This window comes from Cryptomeria japonica, unplaced genomic scaffold, assembly GCF_030272615.1.
Source record: "Cryptomeria japonica unplaced genomic scaffold, Sugi_1.0 HiC_scaffold_67, whole genome shotgun sequence".
In the NCBI taxonomy this organism is placed as follows: Eukaryota; Viridiplantae; Streptophyta; class Pinopsida; order Cupressales; family Cupressaceae; genus Cryptomeria; species Cryptomeria japonica.
In genome coordinates this window covers 222,501-237,500 of record NW_026728889.1, presented here as the reverse complement: position 1 = coordinate 237,500, position 15,000 = coordinate 222,501, and the positions used below count along the sequence as shown (strand labels likewise).

Here is a 15,000-nt window from a genome sequence, read left to right as displayed (position 1 = left end):
GGGTTGCGCGCCCTGGTGCGCACCAAGGAGCGCTCTGAAGTGTGCTCCAAGGTGCGGCGTGCACGAAGTCGGAGCCCGGTTTGCCCCGGGTGTGCACCTCGGGTGCGCACCTCGCGTGCACCTTCGCTGCGGTGGGCACCTTGGCTGGGTTGCGCGCCTTGGTGGGCACCATGCAGTGCACGAAGTCGGAGCCCGGATTGCCCCGGGCGCGCACCTCCGCCAGGGTGGGCACCTTGGTGCGCACAACTTGCCTGGGCTGCGCACCAGGAAGGGCTCAAGATGGCACCCGCGTTCCGTTTTTTTCACTATCTTTCAGAACGGAAATTTTAAAATCTCGTTTTTTTTTGCCTTTTCTGGAAATTAGTGAAGGCAGCGCATCAAAGGTGCGCAACGCTGGTGCGAACCTGGGAGCGCTCCGATGTGTGCTCCAAGGTGCGGCGTGCACGAAGTCGGACCCCGGTTTGCCCCGGGTGCGCACCTCGCGTGCACCTTGGTGCGCACACCTTGGCTGGGTTGCGCGCCCTGGTGGGCACCATGGTGCGCACCAAGGAGCGCTCCGAAGTGTGCTCCAAGGTGCGGCGTGCACGAAGTCGGAGCCCGGTTTGCCCCGGGTGCGCACCTCGCGTGCACCTTCGCCGCGGTGGGCACCATGGCGTGCACGAAGTCGGAGCCCGGTTTGCCCCGGGTGCGCACCTCGCGTGCACCTTCGCCGGGGTGGGCACCTTGGTGTGCAGACCTTGGCTGGGTTGCGCGCCCTGGTGGGCACCATGGTGCGCACCAAGGAGCGCTCCGAAGTGTGCTCCAAGGTGCGGCCTGCACGAAGTCGGAGCCCGGTTTGCCCCGGGTGTGCACCTCGGGTGGGCACCTTGGTGCGCATGCCTTGCCTGGGCTGCGCACCAGGGCGGGCTCAAGATGGCACCCGCGTTCCTTTTTTTTCACTATCTTTCAAAACGGAAATTTTAAAATCTCATTTTTTTTTGCCTTTTTCTGGAAATTAGTGAAGGCAGCGCATCAAAGGTGCGCACCTCGCTGCCCACCACGGTGCGCAACGCCGGTGGGCACCCGGGAGTGCTTCGAAGTGTGCTCCAAGGTGCTGCGTGCACGTTGTCGGAGCCCGGTTTGCCCCGGGTGCGCACCTCGCGTGCACCTTCGTCGGGGTGGGCACCTTGGCTGGGTTTGCCCCGGCTGCGCTCCGAAGCGGGGTTATTGGAGCGCCGCCTCTTTTTTTGTCGGAGCGTTTGGTGGGGTTTCTCGCATTGGCTCTTCCGAGGCCCGGTTGCCACCCTGGCGCGCACGAAGTCGGAAGTAGGGTTAATTGCCCGGGTGCGCACCTTTGCCAGGGTGGGCACCTTACCTGGGCTGCGCACCAGGGCGGGCTCAAGATGGCACGCGCGTTCCGTTTTTTTCACTATCTTTCAAAACGGAAATTTTAAAATCTCCTTTTTTTTTTGCCTTTTCTGGAAATTAGTGAAGGCAGCGCATCAAAGGTGCGCACCTCGCTGCCCACCTTGGTGTGCTCTGAGGTGCGCACCCGGGAGCGCTACGAAGTGTGCTCCAAGGTGCGGCGTGCACGTTGTCGGAGCCCGGTTTGCCCCGGGTGCGCACCTCGCCTGCACCTTGGCCGGGGTGGGCACCTTGGCTGGGTTTGCCCAGGGTGCGCTCCGAAGCGGGGTTACTGGAGCGCCCCCTCTTTTTTTGTCAGAGCGTTTGGTGGGGTTTCTCGCATTGGCTCTTCCCAGGCCCGGTTGTTGGGTGCGCTCCCACCCTGGCGCGCGCGAAGTTGGAAGTTGGGTTAATTGCCCGGGCGCGCACCTTCGCCAGGGTGGGCACCTTGGTGCGCACACCTTGGCTGGGCTGCGCACCAGGGCGGGCTCAAGATGGCACCAGCATTCCCTTTTTCTCACTATCTTTCAAAACGGAAATTTTAAAATCTCGTTTTTTTTTTGCCTTTTATGGAAATTAGTGAAGGCATCGCATCAAAGGTGCGCACCTCGCTGCCCACCTTGGTGTGCTCCGAGGTGCCCACCACGGTGCGCAACGCCGGTGCGAACCCGGGAGCGCCCCGATGTGTGCTCCAAGGTGCGGCGTGCACGAAGTCGGACCCCGGTTTGCCCCGGGTGCGCACCTCGCGTGCACCTTGGTGCGCACACCTTGGCTGGGTTGCGCGGCCTGGTGGGCACCATGGTGCGCACCAAGGAGCGCTCCGAAGTGTGCTCCAAGGTGCGGCGTGCACGAAGTCGGAGCCCGGTTTGCCCCGGGTACGCACCTCGCGTGCACCTTCGCCGGGGTGGGCACCTCGGCTGGGTTGCGCGCCCTGGTGCGCACCAAGGAGCGCTCCGAAGTGTGCTCCAAGGTGCGGCGTGCACGAAGTCAGAGCCCGGTTTGCCCCGGGTGCGCACCTTCGCCGCGGTGCGCACCATGGCGTGCACGAAGTCGGAGCCCGGTTTGCCCCGGGTGCGCACCTCGCGTGCACCTTCGGCGGGGTTGCGCGCCCTGGTGGGCACCATGGTGCGCACCAAGGAGCGCTCCGAAGTGTGCTCCAAGGTGCGGCGTGCACGAAGTCGGAGCCCGGTTTGCCCCGGGTGCGCACCTCGCGTGCACCTTCGGCGGGGTTGCGCGCCCTGGTGGGCACCATGGTGCGCACCAAGGAGCGCTCCGAAGTGTGCTCCAAGGTGCGGCGTGCACGAAGTCGGAGCCCGGTTTGCCCCGGGTGCGCACCTCGCGTGCACCTTCGCCGCGGTGGGCACCATGGCGTGCACGAAGTCGGAGCCCGGTTTGCCCCGGGTGCGCACCTCGCGTGCACCTTCGCCGGGGTGGGCACCTCGGCTGGGTTGCGCGCCCTGGTGCGCACCAAGGAGCGCTCCGAAGTGTGCTCCAAGGTGCGGCGTGCACGAAGTCGGAGCCCGGTTTGCCCCGGGTGCGCACCTCGCGTGCACCTTCGCCAGGGTGGGCACCTCGGTGCGCACACCTTCTCAATGTTTTCTTGCCTTTTCTGGAAATTGGTGAAGGCAGCGCATCAAAGGTGCGCACCTCGGTGTGCTCCGAGGTGCGAACCCGAGAGCGCTCCGAGGTGCCCACGAAGTCGAAAGTCGGGTTAATTGCATTGTTTTCCCCGGGTGCGCTCCGAGGTGCGCAACATCAGCGCGCACCAAGGAGGGCTCCGAAGTGTGCTCCAAGGTGCGCACGATGGCGTGCACCTCTGGTGCGCACGATTCGGAGCTCGGTTTGACCGGGGTGCGCACACCTTGGCTGGGTTGCGCACCTTTTGTGCGCTCCAAGGTGCGCACGAAGTCGGAGCTCGGTTTGCCCCAGGTGCGCACCTTCGCCAGGGTGCGCACCTTGATGCGCACGCCTTGGCTGGGCTGCGCACCTTGGTGGGCGCCATGGTGCGCACCTTTCGTGCGCTCCAAGGTGCGCACGAAGTCGGAGCTCGGTTTGCCCCGGGTGCGCACCTTGGTGGGCGCCATGGTGCACTCCGAGGTGCCCAAGATTGGTGCGCACCAAGGAGCGCTCCGAAGTGCGCTCCAAGGTGCGCGCGAAGTCGAAAGTTGGGTTAATTGTCCGGTTTGCCTCGGGTGCGCACCTTGCGTGCACCTTCGCCAGGGTGGGCGCCTTGGTGCGCACACCTTGGCTGGGCTGCGCACACCTTGGCACCCGCGTTTCCTTCATTTTAAATTTTTTTTTTTTACAATCTCTCAAGTGGGAAATTCTATAATCTCAACTTTTTTTGCCTTTTCAGGAAACTTTTGAATGGAGCGCATCATTGGTGCGCTCCGAAGTGTGCTCCAAAGCTCTCTCCAGCTGCGTGCACCTGCCCCGGCCGCGCACCCGGCCCCGCCCAGCTTCGCTCACCTGTCCCGGGCGTCTGGTGCGGAACCTTAGAGTAAGAAACATCACCGTGCACCTTGGCCAACGTGCGCGACTCGACCGAGCGCGCACTGGCCGAGGTGCACACCGATTTCACCTGGGTGCGCGCGCAGCACCTCGGGCGCACCGGGGTGCGCGCACAACGCCCGGGTTGCACCGTGGCCTGTGTGCTCGGGGTGCCTCGGGTGCGCGCTCGGTGTCGCCCCCGCGCGCGCGGTAGTGCGGGCAGCGCACCCCGGCCCGGCCCGGCCCCGACGAGAACGCAAACGGGCAAAAGGTTTATTCAAATAGCATTGCGACGCCCGGCGAAAAACTAAAAAAGGGTGCAACACCGGGACTTCCCGGGAGGTCACCCATCCCAGTACTACTCCGGCCCAAGCGCGCTTAACTGCGGAGTTCTGATGGGATCCGGTGCACTAATGCTGGTATGATCGCACCCGTTATGAGCTTGTCGCAGTGTGTACTTAGCAAACCGCGACCCACGTGCGAATCCACCCCGGCCACCCACCCCCGTCGAGGTGCACACCCTCCCTCGCGAAGTGCGCCCCGTTCGCCAAGTGTGAGCCCTGCCCGGGTGCGCGCACCTTGCTAGGGCGTCGGGTGTGCACCCGGCCCGGCCTACGTGCGTGCACCTGGAGGGGGCGTCGTGTGCGTGCAGTGTCCCGTCTGCAACGCGGTGCCCACACACCACCTCGGGCGCAACGACCTGCGCTCACATGTGGGCCGAGTGCACCTTGGTGCATGTTCGGGGCGCCTCGGGTGCACGCTCGATCTTGCCCCGGTGCACCAAGGCGCTCGGTTTGCCCCGGGTGCGCACTTGGTGCAAGGTGGGCACCCAAAATAGGGATCAAGCACCAAAACACAAGTTTCGGGATGCAAAATGGGACCCAAGGACCACAAATGCGTTCCAAGACCCATGATGGGTCCACGAGAACAAAAATGTGTTCCGAGACTTAATAAACAAATATTGGGTTTTAGGAGAAGAAACATGCTCTGATGCCCAAAACGAGAATCGACCCCGAAAAGGCCACAGGCCAAAAGTGGGATGCGAGACAAAAAAAAATGGGACCCGAGGACCAAAATTGGGTTCCCAGGTCGAAGACAGGGCAACCGGACAAGAAACGACCTCTAAGGCTCGAAATGAGTCCCGACGACTAAAACTTGACAAGAAGCACCCATCAGGCACCCAACTCGACACCCATGGGATGCCGACCCACCCGGGCTTCCACCTAGCACACCTTGGCACCCACCCACCCTCGCACCCAACCTCGCACCCAACTTAGCACCTTTGAACCCACATTGGCACTCACCCTGACCCTGGCACCTTGGAACCCACATTGGCACTCACCTTGACCCTGGCACCCACCTTTGCACTCACCTTGGGACCCACCCTGGCTCCCACCTCGGCACCCACCCAGACACCCACCTTGGTTCCTTGGCACCCACCTTGGATCCTTGGCACCCACCCCGACACCCACCTTGGCACGCAACTTGGCTACTTGCCACCCACCTTGGCTCCTTGACGCCCACCCCGACAACCACCCCGTGACCTACCCTGGCTAGGGTTGGTGCACACCCACCCTGGTGCCCACCTTGGCACCCACCCTATGACCCACCTTGGCACGCACCTTAGTACCCACCCCGTTACCCACCCTAGGACCCACCCCGTGACCCACCTTGGCCAGGGTGGGTGCACCCACCCTGGTGCCCACCTTGGCACCCACCCATCCTAGCACCCAGCCTGTGACCGGGCTTGGAACCCAACCTTGCACCCGCACCCGTCTTGGCCAGTGTGGGTGCGCACCCATCCTGGCACCCACGTTGTGACACACCCTTTAACCCACGCACCCTAGCACCCACGTTGGCACCCACCTTGGAACCCAACCTAGCAACTTGGCACCCACCCCGTGACCCACCTTGGCATCCACCATAGCAGTCGCCGACTTGGCACCCACCTCGGCACCCACCTTGACACTTGTGGACCCACCTTGCCACTCACCCTAGCATCGACCCATCCTAGCACCCACCCTGGCACCTTTGCACCCTAGCACTCACCCATCCTAGCACCTAACCTGTGACCCACCTTGACACTCACCCTCGCACCCACCTTGGAACCCAACCTAGCACCCACCCACCCTGACACCAACCCTAGCACCTACCCACCCTTGCACCCACCCTGTGACCCATCTTGGCACCCACCCATCCTACCACTCAACCTATCACCCACCTTCTCACCCACCTTGGCATCCACCTTAGCACCCACCCACACTGGCACCTTGGCACCCACCTCGGGCAAGGTGGGTGCACACCCACCCTGGCACCCAATTTAGAACCCACCGAGCATGTTACCCACCTTGGCACCCACATTGCAGCCCACCCTAGTACCCACCCTATGACCCACATTGGCATCCACACCCTAGCACCCAGGCACCTCGACACCCGCCTTGACACCCACCCTAGCACTGAACCTGTGACCCACCTTGGAACTCACCCTAGAACCCACCCACCCTGTGAACCACCTTGGCATCCACCTTAGCACCCACCCACCTTGGCACCCACTCTAGCACTCACCCATCCTAACACCCAACTTGTTACCCACCTTGGCACCCGCCCTCGCGTCCACCTTGAAACCCACCCTAGCACCCACCCACGCAGGAGCCCACCTTGGCACCCAACCTAACACCCACGCATCCTGGCACCCAACTTGTGACCCACCTTGGAACCCACCCTAGTACCCACCTTTGAACCCACTATATCACCAACCCACCTTGGCACCCACCCTATGACCCTCTTTGGAATCCACCCTAGCACGCACCCACCCTGGCACCCACCATGGAGCGCACCCTAGCACCCACCCACCTCGGCACGCACCTCAACACCCACCTTGGTGTGCGCACTGCGCCAACCTCTCAAAGACCCTATGTGGTGCGCTCCAAAGTGTACACCTTTGGTGCGCTCCAAGGTGCGCACCTTTGGTGCACACCGAGGTGCACACCAAAGTGTGCACCGAGGTGAGCACCAAAGTGCACTCCAGGGTGCACACCAAGGCGTGCACCTTTGGTGCGGTCAATGCAAACGAATTCGGAAGTTGGGGTCGATGTCCTAATCGCTGCTGCAGACTACACGTATGAGAATCGGACAAATAGCTTTATATAGGGGAGGTGTTGCGTTTGATGGGTCGACTCCCCTGGTTGTGTGCACTGCACCAACTTCAAAGACCCTGTCTTGTTTAAGAAGTCAAAAGTTGGGGTGGATGTCCTAATCATTGCTGCAGTCTACGCATGTATGAGAATCAGACAAATAGCTTATATAGGGGAGGTGTTGCATTCGGTGGGTTGACTCCCCTGGTTGTGCGCACTGCGCCAACCTCAAAGACCCCGCATAGCAGAAGAAGTCGGAAGTCGGATTTTGGTGAGCACCAAGGCGTGCACCTTTGGTGCGGTCAACGCAGACGAATTCAGAAGTTGGGGTGGATGTCCTAATCGTTGTTGCAGGCTACACATGTATGAGAATCAGACAAATAGCTTATATAGGGGAGGTGTTGGGTTTGATGGGTCAACTCCCTTGGTTGTGCGCATTACGCCAACCTCAAAGACCTTGTTTTCGTTAAGAAGTCAAAAGTTGGGGTCAATGTCCTAATGGCTCCTGCAGGCTACACATGTATGAGAATCGGACAAATAGCTTATATAGGGGAGGTGTTGGGTTTGATGGGTCGACTCCCCTGGTTGTGCGCATTACGTCAACCTCAAAGACCTTGTTTTCGTTAAGAAGTCAAAAGTTGGGGTCGATGTCCTAATTGCTCCTGTAGACTACACATGTATGAGAATCAGACAAATAGCTTATATAGGGGAGGTGTTGGGTTTGATGGGTTGACTCCCCTAGTTGTTCGCATTACACCAACCTCAAAGACCTTGTTTTCGTTTAGAAGCCGAAAGTTGGGGTCGATGTCCTAATTGCTCCTGCAGGCTACGCATGTATGAGAATCAGACAAATAGCTTATATAGGGGAGGTGTTGGGTTTGATGGGTCGACTCCCCTGGTTGTGCGCATTGCGCCAACCTCAAAGACCCTGCATTGCGGATGAAGTCGAAAGTCAGAGTTTGGTGTGCTACAAGGTGTGGTCGAAGGTGCTCACCTAGGTGTGCACCTTTGGAGCACAGGAAAAGTGCCCTCCAAAAGTGCGCACCTTTGGAGTGCACAAAAGTGCCCTCCAAAAGTGCGCACCTTTGGAGCGCAGAAAAGTGCCCTCCAAAAAGTGCCCTCCAAAAGTGCGCACCTTTGGAGCGCAGAAAAGTGCCCTCCAAAAAGTGCCCTCCAAAAGTGCGCACCTTTGGAGCGCAGAAAAGTGCCCTCCAAAAAGTGCCCTCCAAAAGTGCGCACCTTTGGAGCGCAGAAAAGTGCCCTCCAAAAAGTGCCCTCCAAAAGTGCGCACCTTTGGAGCGCAGAAAAGTGCCCTCCAAAAAGTGCCCTCCAAAAGTGCGCACCTTTGGAGCGCAGAAAAGTGCCCTCCAAAAAGTGCCCTCCAAAAGTGCGCACCTTTGGAGCGCAGAAAAGTGCCCTCCAAAAAGTGCCCTCCAAAAGTGCGCACCTTTGGAGCGCAGAAAAGTGCCCTCCAAAAGTGCGCACTTTTGGTGCGCACCAAGGCGCTGGTTCGGTCGTTGCAGGCGAGTTCGGAAGTTGGGGTCGATGTCCTGAGCGGAGGTGCAAACTACACAGGTGTCGGAATCGGACAAATAGCTTATATAGGGGAGGTGTATGCTTCGATGGGTCGACTCCCCAGGTTGAGCGCACCGCGCCAACCTCAAAGACCCTACGGTATGGATGAAGTCGGAAGTTGGGTCCGATGACCGATTCGATTAGTAGGTATGCTCATGAGGTCGGAATTTGGGTCCGATGACCTGCCATGTGCAGGAAGGCGAATGTTGACACTGTGCGTTGCAAGGTGCACACCAAGGCGCTGGTGCGGTCTTTTTAGTCGAGTTCGGAAGTTGGGGTCGATGTCCTGATCGGAGGTGCAAGCTACACAGGTGTGGGAATCGGACAAATAGCTTATATAGGGGAGGTGTATGCTTCGTTGGGTCGACTCCCCGGGTTGAGCGCACCGCGCCAACCTCAAAGACCCTACGGTATGGATGAAGTCGGAAGTTGGGTCCGATGACCGATTCGATATGTAGGCATACTCGCGAGGTCGGAATTTGGGTCCGATGACCTGCCACGTGCAGGAAGGCGAATGTTGGCACTGTGCGTTGCAAGGTGCGCACCAAGGCGCTGGTTCGGTCGTTGGAGGCGAGTTCGGAAGTTGGGGTCGATGTCTTGATCGGAGGTGCAAACTACACAGGTGTGGGAATCGGACAAATAGCTTATATAGGGGAGGTGTATGCTTCGTTGGGTCGACTCCCCGGGTTGAGCGCACCGCGCCAACCTCAAAGACCCTACGGTATGGATGAAGTCGGAAGTTGGGTCCGATGACCGATTCGATATGTAGGCATACTCGCGAGGTCGGAATTTGGGTCCGATGACCTGCCATGTGCAGGAAGGCGAATGTTGGGACTGTGCGTCACAAGGTGCGCACCAAGGCGCTGGTGCCGTCGTTGCAGTCGAGTTCGGAAGTTGGGGTCGATGTCCTGGTCAGAGGTGCAAACTACACAGGTGTGGGAATCGGACAAATAGCTTATATAGGGGAGGTGTATGCTTCGATGGGTCGACTCCCTGGGTTGAGCGCACCGCGCCAACCTCAAAGACCCTACAGTATGGATGAAGTCGGAAGTTGGGTCCGATGACCGATTCGATACGTAGGCATATTGGCGAGGTCTGAATTTGTGTCCGATGACCTGCCATGCGCAGGAAGGCGGAATTTGGGTCCGATGACCGAGTTGATGGCGTGCCATGCGCAGAAAGGCGGAATTTGGGTCCGATGACCGAGTTGATGTTGATGGCCCGCCATGCACAGGAAGGCGGAATTTGGGTCCGATGACCGATTTGAAGGCGTGCCATACGCAAAAAGGCGGAGTTTGGGTCCGATGACCGAGTTGATATTGATGGCCCGCCATGCGCAGGAAGGCGGAATTTGGGTCCGATGACCTGACATACGCATGGAGTCCGACTCGGGGGCCGATGTTCGATTCGATGACTTGCATTGTGGGTAAAGTCGGAAGTTGTGGTCTTTGACCCGATTCGATGACCAGACTTCGGCTGCTTGAGAATCGGACAAATAACTTATATAGGGGAGGTAGTGTTCTCGAGCATCCTCCCCCCGTGCCCGTTTATGTCGATTGATGCTGGTGCTCGACTGGTTGGAGCGCTCGGATGCAAAAATCTTGCACCAGGATTTATCGATTGTGATGGACACGGCAAGTCTCCTGATTGCTATGCAGGAGCTCATCGTGAATCTCTATGCGGCCTTGGTATGGACTCGACCTGCGGAATGGTTCGGCAATGGTAGTCGCTCCAACATGTCCTTGCAATGGCCACAGAGGTGATTCGACTAGAGCTCCAGTCTAGCTTTTGGGTTGCTTGGCGGACTGGTATAGCCGCGATCGAGTTCCGGCCATGAACGTTTTAGATAGCTCTTGGGCTTTCTGGGACGGAAGTCGGAAGTTTGGGCTGTTGTCCGATTTGATGACCATTCTTCGGATGTGTGAGAATCGGACAAATAACTTATATAGGGGACTGTGTTGTCTCACGCAGCCCCCTCCGTGCCCCTCTATCTCGACCGATGTTGGTGCTTGAAAGGGTTGGGATCGCTCGGATTTATAAACGTGCACCACCATTTGTCGAGTGTGAGGGACGCGGCAGGTCTCCTAAATGCTATGCGGGCGCTCTCTGAGAATCTCTATCCGGCCTCGACACAGACTAGTCTTGCTGAATGGTTTGGCACTGGTAGTCGATCCAACACGTCGTTGTTGTGGCCGCCTAGGCGATTCGATTCGAGCCCCCGTCTAGCTTTTGGGTTGCTTGGCGGATTTTGCCCTATCCGCAAGTGAGCTCGGTCCCTAAACGTTCGAGAAACCCGATTGCTATGCGCCGACTCTCTTTCTTGCGAGCCTCCATCTAGCTTTTGGGTCTCTACGGAACGGAAGTCGGAATCTGGGACCGTTGTTTGATTCGACGAGGCAGACTACGGTTGTGCGAGAATCGGACAAATAACTTATATAGGGGAGGTGTTGACTGGAGCATTCTCCCCCGTGCCCCTCTAACTCGACCAATGCTGGCGCTCGAACGGTGGTAGCGCTCGGATTTTCATTGAGCGCCAGCATTGGTCGATTTAGAGGGGCATGCGAGATTCCCGAATGCTATGCGAGGGCTCTAACGGAAATGTCTATTGGTTTCGGTATGGATGCAATTGCGAGTGGTTCGGCAAAGGTAGTCGTTCCGATGCGTCCATGTCGTGGCCAAATCGATAATTCGATTTGAGCCCTCGTATAGCATTTGGGTCTCTCGATGTGATTCCGCATTCCAGTCCCTTTGGGCACTGCTTGAGCCGCATCCCAGGGGGTTCCCTTCCCAATAATCTGCCTCGCAACCCGATTGCTATGCGGTGAGGCTCCTCGGCCGCCTCGGAACTATCTGTGTATCAGACGCATCGCGGGATAAGGGGTTGGCAACGGTAGTCGCCCCAAGCGCGTCCGATGCTTGGACCATTCCGAGGCGGCCCTGAAGCCTCTTCCGTCTAGCCGTTGGGTCCTTCTCGCCGCATCCCTCGCCTCGCACCCCGATTGCTATGCGGTGAGGCTCCTCGGCCGCCTCGGAACTATCTGTGTATCGGACGCGTCGCGGGATAAGGGGTTGTCACTGGTAGTCGCCCCAAGCGCGTCCGATGCTTGGACCATTCCGAGGCGGCCCTGAAGCCTCTTCCGTCTAGCCGTTGGGTCCTTCTCGCCGCATCCCTCGCCTCGCACCCCGATTGCTATGCGGTGAGGCTCCTCGGCCGCCTCGGAACTATCTGTGTATCGGACGCGTCGCGGGATAAGGGGTTGTCATTGGTAGTCGCCCCAAGCGCGTCCGATGCTTGGACCATTCCGAGGCGGCCCTGAAGCCTCTTCCGTCTAGCCGTTGGGTCCTTCTCGCCGCATCCCTCGCCTCGCACCCCGATTGCTATGCGGTGAGGCTCCTCGGCCGCCTCGGAACTATCTGTGTATCGGACGCGTCGCGGGATAAGGGGTTGTCACTGGTAGTCGCCCCAAGCGCGTCCGATGCTTGGACCATTCCGAGGCGGCCCTGAAGCCTCTTCCGTCTAGCCGTTGGGTCCTTCTCGCCGCATCCCTCGCCTCGCACCCCGATTGCTATGCGGTGAGGCTCCTCGGCCGCCTCGGAACTATCTGTGTATCGGACGCGTCGCGGGATAAGGGGTTGTCACTGGTAGTCGCCCCAAGCGCGTTCGATGCTTGGACCATTCCGAGGCGGCCCTGAAGCCTCTTCCGTCTAGCCGTTGGGTCCTTCTCGCCGCATCCCTCGCCTCGCACCCCGATTGCTATGCGGTGAGGCTCCTCGGCCGCCTTGGAACTATCTGTGTATCGGACGCGTCGCGGGATAAGGGGTTGTCACTGGTAGTCGCCCCAAGCGCGTCCGATGCTTGGACCATTCCGAGGCGGACCCGAAGCCTCTTCCGTCTAGCCGTTGGGTCCTTCTCGCCGCATCCTTCGCCTCGCACCCCGATTGCTATGCGGTGAGGCTCCTCGGCCGCCTCGGAACTATCTGTGTATCGGACGCGTCGCGGGATAAGGGGTTGTCACTGGTAGTCGCCCCAAGCGCGTCCGATGCTTGGACCATTCCGAGGCGGACCCGAAGCCTCTTCCGTCTAGCCGTTGGGTCCTTCTCGCCGCATCCCTCGCCTCGCACCCCGATTGCTATGCGGTGAGGCTCCTCGGCCGCCTTGGAACTATCTGTGTATCGGACGCGTCGCGGGATAAGGGGTTGTCACTGGTAGTCGCCCCAAGCGCGTCCGATGCTTGGACCATTCCGAGGCGGACCCGAAGCCTCTTCCGTCTAGCCGTTGGGTCCTTCTCGCCGCATCCCTCGCCTCGCACCCCGATTGCTATGCGGTGAGGCTCCTCGGCCGCCTTGGAACTATCTGTGTATCGGACGCGTCGCGGGATAAGGGGTTGTCACTGGTAGTCGCCCCAAGCGCGTCCGATGCTTGGACCATTCCGAGGCGGACCCGAAGCCTCTTCCGTCTAGCCGTTGGGTCCTTCTCGCCGCATCCCTCGCCTCGCACCCCGATTGCTATGCGGTGAGGCTCCTCGGCCGCCTTGGAACTATCTGTGTATCGGACGCGTCGCGGGATAAGGGGTTGTCACTGGTAGTCGCCCCAAGCGCGTCCGATGCTTGGACCATTCCGAGGCGGCCCCGAAGCCTCTTCCGTCTAGCCGTTGGGTCCTTCTCGCCGCATCCCTCGCCTCGCACCCCGATTGCTATGCGGTGAGGCTCCTCGGCCGCCTTGGAACTATCTGTGTATCGGACGCGTCGCGGGATAAGGGGTTGTCACTGGTAGTCGCCCCAAGCGCGTCCGATGCTTGGACCATTCCGAGGCGGCCCCGAAGCCTCTTCCGTGTAGCCGTTGGGTCCTTCTCGCCGCATCCCTTGCCTCGCACCCCGATTGCTATGCGGTGAGGCTCCTCGGCCGCCTTGGAACTATCTGTGTATCGGACGCGTCGCGGGATAAGGGGTTGTCACTGGTAGTCGCCCCAAGCGCGTCCGATGCTTGGACCATTCCGAGGCGGACCTGAAGCCTCTTCCCTCTAGCCGTTGGGGCTTTCTCGCCGCATCCCTCGCCTCGCACCCTGATTGCTATGCTGTGAGGCTCCTCGGCCGCCTTGGAACTATCTGTGTATCGGACGCATCGCGGGATAAGGGGTTGGCAGTGGTAGTCGCCCCAAGCGCATCCGATGCTTGGACCATTCCGAGGCGGCCCTGCAGCCTCTTCCGTCTAGCCGTTGGGGCCATCTCGCCGCATCCCCCACCTCGCACCACGATTGCTATGCGGTGAGGCTCCTTGGCCGCCTCGGAACTATCTGTGTATCGGACGCATCGCGGGATAAGGGGTTGTCACTGGTAGTCGCCCCAAGCGCGTCCGATGCTTGGACTATTCCGAGGCGGCCCTGCAGCCTCTTCCGTCTAGCCGTTGGGGCCATCTCGCTGCATCCCCCACCTCCTCGGCCGCCTCGGAACTATCTGTGTATCGGACGCATCGCGGGATAAGGGGTTGGCAGTGGTAGTCGCCCCAAGCGCGTCCGATGCTTGGACTATTCCGAGGCAGCCCTGCAGCCTCTTCCGTCTAGCCTTTGGGGCCATCTCGCCGCATCCCTCGCCTCGCACCCCGATTGCTATGCGGTGAGGCTCCTCGGCCGCCTGGGAACTATCTTCGTATCGGACGCATCGCGGGATAAGGGGTTGTCACTGGTAGTCGCCCCAAGCGCGTCCGATGCTTGGACTATTCCGAGGCGGCCCTGTGGCCTCTTCCGTCTAGCCGTTGGGGCCATCTCGCCGCATCCCCCACCTCGCACCCCGATTGCTATGCGGTGAGGCTCTTCGGCCGCCTTGGAACTATCTTCGTATCGGACGCATCGCGGGATAAGGGGTTGTCACTGGTAGTGGCCCCAAGCGCGTCCGATGCTTGGACTATTCCGAGGCGGCCCTGCAGCCTCTTCCGTCTAGCCGTTGGGGCCATCTCGCCGCATCCCCCACCTCGCACCCCGATTGCTATGCGGTGAGGCTCCTCGGCCGCCTTGGAACTATCTTCGTATCGGACGCATCGCGGGATAAGGGGTTGTCACTGGTAGTCGCCCCAAGCGCGTCCGATGCTTGGACTATTCCGACGCGGCCCTGTGGCCTCTTCCGTCTAGCCGTTGGGGCCATCTCGCCGCATCCCCCACCTCGCACCCCGATTGCTATGCGGTGAGGCTCCTCGGCCGCCTTGGAACCATCTTCGTATCGGATGCATCGCGGGATAGGGGGCTGTCACTGGTAGTCGCCCCAAGCGTGTCCGATGCTTGGACCATTCCTAGGCGGCCCTGAAGCCTCTTCCGTCTAGCCGTTGGGGCCTTCCCGCCCCATCCCTCGCCTCGCACCCCCGATTGCTATGCGGTGAGGCTCCTCGGCCGCCTTGGAACCATCTGTGTATCGGACGCATCGCGGG

At 60.1% G+C, this 15,000-nt stretch overlaps 1 non-coding gene across 1 annotated transcript; it reads right to left on the bottom strand.

Moving 5' to 3' along the window:
• Positions 1-4,187: 4,187 nt before the first annotated feature.
• Positions 4,188-4,306, bottom strand: LOC131863672 (5S ribosomal RNA). The gene has a single exon (XR_009362570.1). It is a non-coding gene; the product is annotated as a 5S ribosomal RNA (ribosomal RNA).
• Positions 4,307-15,000: the final 10,694 nt, after the last annotated feature.